The sequence below is a fragment of the Anabrus simplex genome, chromosome 1 (assembly GCF_040414725.1).
Source record: "Anabrus simplex isolate iqAnaSimp1 chromosome 1, ASM4041472v1, whole genome shotgun sequence".
Classification (NCBI taxonomy): Eukaryota; Metazoa; Arthropoda; class Insecta; order Orthoptera; family Tettigoniidae; genus Anabrus; species Anabrus simplex.
Window position 1 is genome coordinate 766,820,926 of NC_090265.1, and position 12,392 is coordinate 766,833,317.

Below are 12,392 nucleotides of genomic sequence, written 5' to 3' on the forward strand. Positions count from 1 at the left end.
TTCTGAATCTTGGACTTTTTACCAATCTTATTTAAAGTCTGCTACTTGTAAAAAATTGTCAATTTTGGTGTCTGAAAATATAACCTTCACTTTAAATTTTAAATTCTTTTCTTGACATTGTAGTTAGACCCATTCATCCCGGCACCTTCTTTCACCTCTGCGTTCCACGGGTAACCCCGTAACAATTAATATTATCTATTTGATTTTCAGCCCCTTTGTTTCGCCTATGCGACCTTTTTTCTTTAAATTTTCTCTTCATAATACATTTATGTTCTTGCCCCTATTTCTGTTATATTTTTATTTCTTTGCGTCTCTCATATGGTTGTTATCTATAAGAGGCCCTGGTCCATTTCCTGGCAGTCTTTGCTAGTTTTGACCAAATCCACCGCACTGGGTCTTCATCGTGTTCTTAGTGTCAGTTCAGGAGCTATCTGAAGGCAATGTATGCAATAAGTATTATGACTACGATTGGATTCAAAAGTTGCAAAAAGTGGGCTCATGAAAATTGCGCCAAAATTCAGGATGAATTGTGTAATCATTGTCTTACATGTCAAAACTGACGACCGCAATTTATAGTGTCGTATTTTATTGCTTGGTATTTGATAACAAACACATTAAATAACTTATAAGTGTTTATATTTACATGAGCACCTGGTCCAAGTTACACACTATCGGTCCAAATTACACGATCACCTCGTCCAAGTTACATACTATCGGTCCAAGTTACACGCTATCGGTCCAAATTACACGATCATCTGGTCCGAGTTACACACTATCGGTCTGCTGTTCCAAGTTACTCGGAAGCCATTTTTAGAACAAATATTATTTTTAAACCAATCGTACAGATAATATTATCATTTACATTCACCGTTTCACTTGATGCAGTGTACTAATTATCGTGTATAAAATTTGAGAAATTTAACGTTTAAGTGGTCCAAATTACACGGCCTTCCCCCATCATCGAAAAATCCCCTAAATGCCTGTACATTCCTAGTAGATTTTCTGAATTCAAAGTCAGTTATGATATAGTCTGTAATGGATCTGGTTCCCCTACTCTCGCAAATGTAACAGTAATGTTTATCGCCTCTATCATTAAATAAAATAATATAAGGATTATCACCTAATAATTTTATAATATATTATCCATATTTCTTGAACCGTTCCACAGGATAAGAGAGTTGCAGAGTTGAGAGAATGCGAGGCATGTCAAGGCTGTATCTTCTCGAGTTTCGTTAGCAGTAGGTAACTGGTTTAGCTATAAAACGTGACTGAATCTCGTGACGGGCTGTTCCGTTACCTGCTTGAAGAATTTCTGTCGCCCAGCTGGGAGATTGATCAATCGCCAAGACGTACGCTGTGACACACTATTTGTTCATTTACCTGACGTATTTTATACGAGGAGTAGCTGTAGTACCCGTCGTTGACGGGACAATCATACAGAATGTGCGAACTCTCCAGGTACTTTCCGCCAATATTCAGGCAGGCTTTTTTACTGGAGACGCAGTAGTAATCCCATCTACCGAAGATGAGTGTCACCAGAAAAGACAAATCACATCACAACAGTTGTCAATATGATGTTATCGTCGATCAGTTTTATGAGCATTCGATATTGTAGGCCTTCACATTTAATTTTCTTCCGAATCTGGGTTATTAGATCATGTAATGTAAAGGCAGTCCTTCCTTCTTTCATGACTCCCTCTTGTCTTATTCATCAAGCGATCGTTTCTTTACGATGTTTCCTCATTTTTTATCATCATCTTCACATTTTCCCTTGTCGGACGGACCAATGACCACTGTGTTTTACATCTTAATAAGACAATCATGACAAAACCCATCGCCGTTAACACGATTACACGATATTTCCATGTTAACACTGCTCCGCGCTGTTTTGGACTAAGTAACAAAGGCCTAAATTCATAATATTATCATTTTTAATGCCATTTATTCGGGGTGTCGACCCATGTGGATCTTTTGCCTCTATTATATTATAATAGTCGGTACGGTAAAACTGAATAAAACATAAATGATTGGAAATTGTTTTCTCCACTGCTTATGTTATGTAGTACTTTTCGATAGGAATAATAACAAACGTATTTCAAAATTAAATTTTAGGCGCCTTCCCCTATGCTAGGTACCTTTTTATCCTGGATGAATAAAATTATCTATAGTCTAGACTGTAGATTCTTATTCTCCGATTCTACATACCGATTATCACTAAATTCTGTTTACCCATTTTCTCGTGGCTCGGCGTTGATATGGACTTAGTATCAAAAATACAAATTCATGAATCTTTCTATTATTATAGCCTGTACGATAAAAGTGTATAAGACATAAATGATCGAAAATTTAATTCTATATATAGGACCATTCATAACACAAATATTTGAGAATTAAATGTTAGGCCTTCCCCTAAACTACCATTTCACTCAGCGTGAATACAATTATTTATAGCCTAGATTGTAGTGGCTTATTCCCCGACTTTACATGCCTATTTTCATTAAATTATCTTCGGTCATACGCGTACATACATACATACAGACAGACAGAAATGACGGAAAATTAAACAGTGCGTTTCCTTGTTACTGTGGATACAACGTATACAGAAATATCATTCTTTTTAAATTCTGAGCGATGTACAGACAAAACTCTTCTTTTTTATATATAGACTAGCTGATGTACCCCCGCTTCGCTACGGAAATCTACATTGTATACAGCATTCTAGGTTAGGTAGTGTACACGTTGTGAGCAAGACTGTATTAAATTGCATAGCTCTTAACGTTACCCTAGAAACGCGACGGGGAAGTCACCCAAACGTCTTTTCTCATATGAAGACTGGGTTAGGAAATTGTCATTGTAATGGTAGCCCCGCTTGCCTAACATCATTCACAGGCAGGTTGGGGACTTGTCATTATAATGGCAGACATTCAGTCTCCATCTGACATTTTAGATCCTCAGAAAGACTGTCTTTGTGGTTTTCCCAACTGAAATGAGCATAGGTCATTACAATGACGTCAGTAGGAATGGCGCGATTAAAAGCAATGCTTTCATATGAAATACTCAATCAAATTAAAAACTACACATTTTCTCACTTTTAACGAACAGTACAACGCTGCCGATCTAACAGTCCAAAGTTCCAGAGCTGGAATGAGCAGGCCGCAGACATCCGTGATTCGTAAACACTCTTCGTTCTTTATCAGTTGGGGGGCTTTGAATAGTGGAGCGTCCCAGGGCAAAAGCTATCCCCGTTTATTTATCTGTTTCCTAGGAGTATCCGATGAGTCGGAAAATCTCAGTTCACTACAGTGGCGGGGGAAAAACTATCTGACTTCGAGGCAAATTTTTCCTCCAAGCCAGAGGAGAAACCCCATCTTCGTTGCTAATTTGAAATAAAATGAATGTAGGTTTAATAAAAGTGAAGAGGAAGAAGGTTTTCTGAAGAAACGGCTCTTTCCAGGGTTGAATTTTGAGTTATTTAGTGAATTGTGGTGCTATAATTTGGAATAGGCCTAAATTGTAATTCTAGACCAGTTCATACTACTACTAAGAGTGCCTCTGCCTTAAGTATGCACACTGCTCATTCAAAACCGCGCGTCAGAGTAGGGATCGAATAGCTGGAATACTATGATGAACCAGTGTGTTACGCACCAACAGTATCAGAAAATGTATGAACTTGAGGAATGGCATGCTAAAGAAGAAAGTTATCTAACTCACCTGGTATTTCCCACCAATATCCAATCAAGCTGTTATACTCGGTACGCAGCATTAATCTCATATTTCGGAGTTGAGCGGCAACATAAGAGACAAAGAACATCACAACAAGCAATGGTCAATGCAGTGTTATTGTTGAGCAATGTTACGTGCTTTCGATACTGTAGGCCTTCACATTTAATTTTCTTCCGACTCTGAAATACCACTTCTACTGTATCATACTCGGTGCGGTAAAACTGAATAAAACATAAATGATCGGAAATTATATTCACTACAACTTTTGTTATGTAGTACTTTTCGATATGACCAATAACATAGGTATTTCAAAATTAAATTTTAGGCGCCTTCCCCTAAACTACCATTTCATCCCGGTTGAATAAAATTGTTTATATCTTAAACTATAGTTTCTTATTCTCCGAATCTATATACCGATTTTCATTAAATTATGTTGGATATACCACCACTAATAATATAAATATTTGAGAATTAAATTGTAGGCCTTCCCCTAAACTACCATTTCAATTAGCATGAATAAAATGACTTATAGCATAGATTATAGTGTCTTAACCCCCGACTTTACATACCGATTTTCATTAAATTCTCTTCAGTCGTTCTCTCGTGATGTGTGTACATACATACATACATACATACATACATACATACATACATACATACATACATACATACATACATACATACATACATACATACATACATACATACATACATGCTAGACAGACATACAGAAATTGCGGAAAATTAAAAAGTGCATTTCCTTGTTACTGTAGACATAACCGATAAAGAAATACCATTCTTTTCAAATTCTGAGCAATGTACAGACAAAACTCTTGGTATATAGATTAACAACAGAGACCCTCCGCGACTTCGCATCAGAGCAATATGTTGATAGATCTTATAAGCAGGGCTCCATTTTTCATCCGAAACGGCCTGGAACTCATTCAGATTAACATGCAGGACTTTAAATGGTCCACAGAATATATATTGTATAAGTACAGAATGTCAAAAATATGACTGCCTCAATTTTAAATTCTTACTTATGGTCGTTTACAAGGTAAATCAAAGGTCAATAAAAAGGCAAATAACACTTGGGAAGAATTTTTTTATCTTTTGTGGAATGCACAGTATAATGCCACCTATGTCACTGCCATTCACTTGTCGGAGGTCAATATCTGTTTCGAAATTATTGAAAGTCTGGGTTTTCTTGCTGTTCGGTAACAAAACTCCTGAGTAATGTTTTATAGAAGATTACATGTATAGAAGAAGATGGGCGGCGTTTTATCAGAGACTTTTATGCTCTCTCCTTTACATCCTTACCACAATACCTAAATGTCCTCATAACTGTGTGCAGAGATCTGTAGGCCTACCATTTATTTACAATCCAATTTATGCGATTACCCCAATGAAGATCTGTCCTTATATTAACACCTAGGTACTTAACAATGATACCCCAAAGGAACTTTTATCCCATTAATGCAGTTTTTAAAATTGAGAGGACTTTCCCTACTTGTGAAACTCACAACCTGACTTTTAAGCCCGTTTATCATCAACCCATTGCCTATTGTCCATCTCACAACATTATCAAGGTCATTTTGCAGTTGCTCACAAATTATTTATTACTCAGTACAGAATAACATCATCTGCAAACAGCCTTAACCCTGATTCCACTTCGTTACACATATCATTGATATATATATATGAGAAAATATAAAGGTCCAATAAAACTGCTTTGAGGAATTCCCCTCTTAATTATTACAGGGACAGATAAAGCTTCGCCTACTGTTTCTCTGAGTTCTATTTTCTAGAAATATAGCCACCCATTCAGTCATTCCTTTTTCTAGTCGAATTGTATTCATTTTTACCAGTAGTCTCCCATGATCTACCCTATCAAATGCCTTAGATAGGTCAATCGTCACAAGTCCATTTGACCTTCTGAATCCAGGACATCTGCTATATCTTGCTGGAATCCTACAAGTTCAGCTTCAGTGGAATAACCTTACCTAAACTCAAATTGCTTTCTATCAAGCCAACTATTAATTTCGCAAACATGGCTTTCTCAAGAATGCTTTCTCAAAGCTTACTTGCAATGCATGTCAAACTGACTGGCCTGTAATTTTCAGCTTTATGTCTATCACCCTTTCCTTTATCCACAGGGGCCACTATAGCAACTCTTCATTCATGCCAACATAATCAAATTACCGGTAGTACTTCAGATATGGTACTATATCCCAACCCATTGCCTTTATTGTATCCCCAGAAAACTTATTATCTCCAGCCGCTTTTCTAGTTTTGAACTTTCGTATCTTACTATAAATGTCATTGTTATCATAGGTAAATTTTAATACTTCTTTACTATTAGTCACTTCATCTATCCCTGTAACCAACAATCTTTACATACTGCTGACTGAATTCTTCTGCCTTTGAGGATCCTTGCATACACACTCGCCTTGTTAATTAATGATTCCTGGAATGTCCTTCTTGGAACCTGTTTCTGCCTTAAAGTACCTATATATACTCTTCCATTTTTCATTAAAATGTGTATGACCACCCATTACGACTGCCATCATGTTATCCTTAGCTGACTTCTTTGCTAGATTCAATTTCCTAGTAAGTCTCTTCAATTCCTCCCTACTTCCACAGCCATTTCTAACTCTGTTTCTTTCCAGCCTGCACCTCCTTCTTAGTCTCTTTACTTCTCTGTTATACTGTATAGTGGAGCTTTACCATTCCTTACCACCATTCAAGGTACACACCTATTTTCACATTCTTCAACAATTGTTACCCATTCCAGCGTTTTTATTTACCGTTTTCCACCGATCATAGTTACTTTTTAAAAACTCCCTCATGCCTGATATATCAGACATATGGTACTGCCTAATAGTCCTAATTTTAATACCTTCCTTTCTTTCACATTTATTTTTAACTACGAAGAAAACAGCTTCGTGATCACTAATACCATCTATTACTTTGGTTTATATATACTGTAGAGCTCATCTGGTTTTACCAGCACCACATCCAGAATATTCTTCCCTCTAGTTGGTTCTATCACTTTCTGAATCAGCTGCCTTTCCCATATTAACTTATTTGCCATTTGTTGTTCATTCTTCCTGTCGTTTGCATCACCTTCCCAATTGACATTTGGTAAATTGAGATCACCTGCTACTATCAAGTTCCTTTCCATATCGTTTCCCACATTGCTTATCAAATCATTATGAATCAGCGTCAGTGCTACCCTTTTCTGGTCTGTACACTCCAAAGATATAAAGTTGCCTATTATCTTTAGAGATGAGCCTTAGACCTAGAATTTCATGTTTGTCACCTTTAACTTTCTCGTAGCTTACAGATTATTCTTTCGCCAGAATGAATACTCCCCTCCTACCATTCCTGTCCTATCTCTACAATACACATTCTAGTTCCACGGGAATATTTCTGCACTCATTATATCATTTCCTAGCCATGATTCAACTCCTATTACAATATCTGGTAAGTATATATATTCAATTACTAAATTCTATTCCTTTCTTTACAATTTTTCTACAGTTGAGCACAAACATTTTATGTCATCCCTACTTGACTTCCAGTTCCCTATACCCTTATCACCGCTCCCTAGGCCACCCCGTTTCCCCTGAATGTACCTCCCTATAACCCTTCTAAACAAATTTCCTAACTTATATGTACCACTGCGGTTTAAGTGAAGGCCATCTGAGCGTAGATTCCTATCTCCTACCCACCCATTAGGATCTAGAAATCTCACTCCTACTTTCTCACTTACGCACTCCATAGTCTCATTTAAATACCCAATCACCTTCCAGTCAGTATTCCTCCTACTCAGTATTCCACTGATAACAATCTCCGCTTCCTTTAACTTCACCCGTGCTGCATTTACCAGATCCTGCACATCCCGAACTATGTTGGTACTTATACTTGCTTGTCTTACGTTTTTAGTACCAACGTGAAACACTACCACTTTCTCGTTTCCCTCCTCCTTTCCTCAAGATCTGCCTCAATCTAATTCCTGGATAACACTCTACCCTGGTTCCCTTTCCTCTACACACTTCCCCCATATGTCTAACAATGAAATCCCTATGACCAGAGCCTCAAACTACTCAAGTCATTTGATCCCCCTCCTCTCCTGGTTGGCCTGACAGCTGAAGAAACTACTGCCTCCTCCCTTTTCTCCCTCCTATGACCCTGTTCCACCTGCCTTTTACTATTCGCTATTCCACATTTCCCTTTCCTACCTTTCCCCTGCCTCCTACTGTGACTCTTACCGATTTCTCACAGACACCTGATCTGAATTCTGATCCTGAATAGAGCCCTTATTTTCTTCCCCTTAAAACATTAGACCACTTGTCTTCTACGATTCCCCCTTTCTTTCCCATCCCTCTTTTACACCTACTGTATCATGTACATATTTTGAGGGAGGCCTACTTTCTTTCCTGTCCTCTGAGAGAATTCTAATTATCTCCCTCAAACTCTACAACTCCTCCCTCATACTCCTTAATGCGTGGCCACACCATCAGTTCCAACATTTGCACTCCTTAACCATTCTTTACGGAATAATGAAATGACAATAAGAAATAAAATAAGTTATTCTGTGCCCTTTAATACATTAGAAATTTGGCACATTGTTTGAAATCCTCTGTTTTTCCTGAACAAATTTTGATATTTGACCTTTAACAGTCCCTGTACCTGCAAAGCCGGGAGTGAATCTAATTTATTTTCAACAGCGCGCACTTCCTTCACTGTTTCGGACAACAGGTTAGTGGATTTTTCAAGTATGTCTATAGTTTTACACAAGAAGTTTAGATTGGCAGATATAAATGCCAAATCATTTTTCAAAGAGCTGTCTTTTAGTATCTCTTGAAGAATCTCAATTGACGACGCGTCGTTTTTATCTAGCACGTTCACAACGGATGCAAAACTTTCGAAATTGTCTGCGTAGTATACCACAGCGCTAAGCCAGGTACCCCACCGCGTAACAATAGACAGAGGAGGAAGCGCAAGATCCGGGTTTTTCTCTTTAAAGAGATTGATTCTTGAGGGTGTTTTTACGAAGACTTTTTTGCCATTAGACACTAATTTATCCACTTGAGGATACTGAGCCCGCACAGTTTCACATAACCTGTGTAGAGCATGAACAACGCAAGTTACGTGTACCATTTTCGGAAAGCTCACAGAAAGGCCTTCGGCTGCCTTTTTCATGTAAGCTGCACTGTCAGTAAGGAAAAGCAATACATGGTCGTATTTTATACCTTTTGGCCAAAGTAAGTGCATGGCTTCATTGAATAACCTAGCTACAGTGACATGGTTTGCAGCAAGCATTTCTTTACACGCTAGCAAATAAGAATGTTCGCAAGCAGTTTTGTTATTCTTCAACACACCAACTACAACACTTCCTACTTTTCCGCCACTTGAATCAGTGGTTTCGTCAATGCTCACCCACAGTTTTTCGCTATCACATACTGCCCGAATTCTCTGTAAAGTTTCTTCGTAACATTTTGGGAGACAGTTTTTCCTTAATGTGGATTCGTCTGGAGGCTCAAAATTAATGTACTTTGTTAGGAAATTTCTCAGTCCCGGATTATTTATTTTACCAAGAGGAATGTCGGCGCAAACAAATGCTCTGCACACATCTAAATAATACTGGGAATATTTAGATGGGCCTGCATTTGAAGTAGTTGGTTCAGCTATTAGTAATTGTCGCGAACGCACACGCGAAGCAGCCGCAGTATGCTTATTTCCAGACAAATGCTGGATTACTTGAGAACGTTGATCTTCACGTACTGTTTTACCACATGGTTGGCAAAATAAATACTTTTCCATCGGTAGTGAAAATGCTTTTAATTTCCACTACATATTGTTGAAGACGCGACCTTGTACTTGACTTCTCTTTTGGCAATATTTTTCAGGTTACGACACACGCATTTACGGTAAATCACTGTTTCAATAAAAAGAATAGCAGCGGACACTGAAGGAAATATTTCTTATAAATCCATACAAAATCACACGACCATGGGAATGATATATGGACCCGAACAGCTAACCTTACTCTTAGGAGTGATGAAATTCCACTACCTAATGGTGGGGCAATATTCTTCCGAGTCTCCCATGTCGTAACGGAATTACGTCACCTTATCTCTCCGTGATTGCCTTTCGCTGATATTCTATAAAGAAAATCCGAGAGGGCTGACTCATAAAGAGTTGGAATGACATCATGCAAAGAAACATCTTGTGCAGCAAATCAAATCGCTTTCTAAATGTAACGAGGTAGCCAGTGACCAGCAAGTTTTAGAACTTATGGAGGGAAGTCCATAAATAGCCGAAACATTCAGATACATTATGTTAAATACACTGTAAAAAACAATACCGTAATCGTAAAATGAAAATATGAGCATTGTTTTATAACAGAGAAGCATTTTAAATATTGATCAACAAATATTTCCGATTTATGTGTTTATTGTAGATTTTCTTAAAATATGTATTTACATAAATTTGTTTTGAAAATATGTGTTTTTATGTGAAATAAGATTCAGTTTTTACACTTGGGGATGCACAATAGGAATAATGAACTTCGTAACTTGCGTTAAAACATACGCAAAAAATATGTAATTACATAAAAATCCGCTCCCTCCTAATTACAACAGTACTAAGCACGAACAGAAATAGAAATTACAGCTAAAGTTTGAAATTCGCAAGACTACTCAAAATAATAGAATAAGCACTCTAATTTCTAATAAGTTACTACAATGTTGCCATTGATGCTTTCACGGCCCGTACTTATAGACATGATACTGAATTTCACCTTATTTTCTTGACACGGCATAAGCCCAAAAGCCTATACAGTATCATGTCTATAAGTTACTACAATACACTACCATAATTTTTAAACTGCGTTCAGACATATACTAATTACAATAGATTATTACTAAGCACAAATAGAAATGAAAATTGCAGTAGGGAACATTCATAATTCTCAAAAATGTTTTTTTGAAAAGTAGACCAATGAGATAGTACGTAAACGTATTACATTGTGGTAAGTTGCCTTGTTTTCTACCATTAAAACAATATTTAAAAGTGCCTTTCCGCAAGGCGAGTGAAACGGCCTCTGACGTAAGCGGCGCGCTGTGACGTCACGATCCAGTAACCCATGCAACTCTACCAGCTATTGTGCATCAGCCGTTACTAAAAGCCGATTGTTTACTATTCGTGATCGCGAATAACTTCAAAATGACAGAAGAAAGGTTCAAAACAGCACAATCAGACAATCTACCATGTGTAGATGTCATCATTCCTGAAAAATAGTGACTTTTGTGGCCGCAGAAATTCGCGGATGAAAAGCAAGTTTGTAAGTGGCATCTTTTATACACGTGCAATGTACTGTAACCCATAGTATTAGGATAATAACGAACCTGGATAGAAATCACATCACTTTCAACATTTCCTTCTAGACTGATTCCCATATTAAAGAATAACATTACATTTTCGGGCTTTCAGCATTAGTAAAGTAAGAAATCGGATTTCAGCACTAACATAAAGATATAGGTAGCATTATAGTACTAGTCTGCCTCTGTGGTGTAGTGGTTAATGTGATTAGCTGCCACCCCCGGAGGCCCGGTTTCGATTCCCGGCTCTGCCATGAAAGTTGAAAACAAATAGTACGAGGGCTGGAATGGGGTCTACTCAGCCTCGGGAGGTCAACTGAGTACAGGGGTTTCGAATCCCACCTCAGCCATCCTCGAAGTGATTTGTCGTATTTTCCCACTTCTCCTCCAGACACCTAAGGCCACGGCCGTTTCCTTCCTTCTTGCTTGTCTATCCCTTCCGATCTTCCCATTCTCCAACAAGGTCCCTGTTGAGCATAGCAGGTGAGGCCGCCTGGGCGAGGTAATGGCCCTCCTCACCAGTTGTATCACCATACCCAAAGTCTCACGCTCCAGGACACTGCCCTTGAAGCGGTAGAGGTGAAATCCTTCGCTGAGTCCGAGGGAAAAACCAACCCTGAAGGATAAACTGATTAAGAAAGAGAGAAAGAATGAAAGAAGGAAAGAAAGAAAGATCATAGTACTATAGGTCTATAATCTATCATTCCCGAAAAAATATATATTTATGGTTGGGGCAACTGGCCTATCCACTTCCAGGGACCACGAAAGAGAAACATTAAATATCTTGGTGGAAGGAAAAAGTTAAACATGATAAAGATAAATATGACTACACCTAGTTTTCACTAGTCGGGCTGAGTGGTTCAGACGGTTGAGGTGCTGGCCTTCTGATCCCAACTTGGCAAGTTCGATCCTGGTTCAGTCCGGTGGTAGATGAAGATGCTCAAATACGTCACCCTCGTGTCGGTAGATTTACTGGCACGCAAAAGAACTCCTGCAGGACTAAATTCCTGCACTTCGGCGTCTCCGAAAACCGTAGAAGTAGTTAGCGGGGCGTAAAGCCAATAAAATTAATTACATTTGGCTTTTAACAAGCTGAGCTTAAGAAAAGTGTCTTGGTGACATTTTACTCGTTCAATACAGGAATGTCTTTGGGAGCTGTGACTTCACTTTTTTTTTTTTTTTTGCTATTTGTTTTACGTCGCACCGTCACAGATAGGTCTTATGGGGACGATGGGACAGGAAAGGCCTAGGAATGAGAAGGAAGCGGCCGTGGCCTTATTT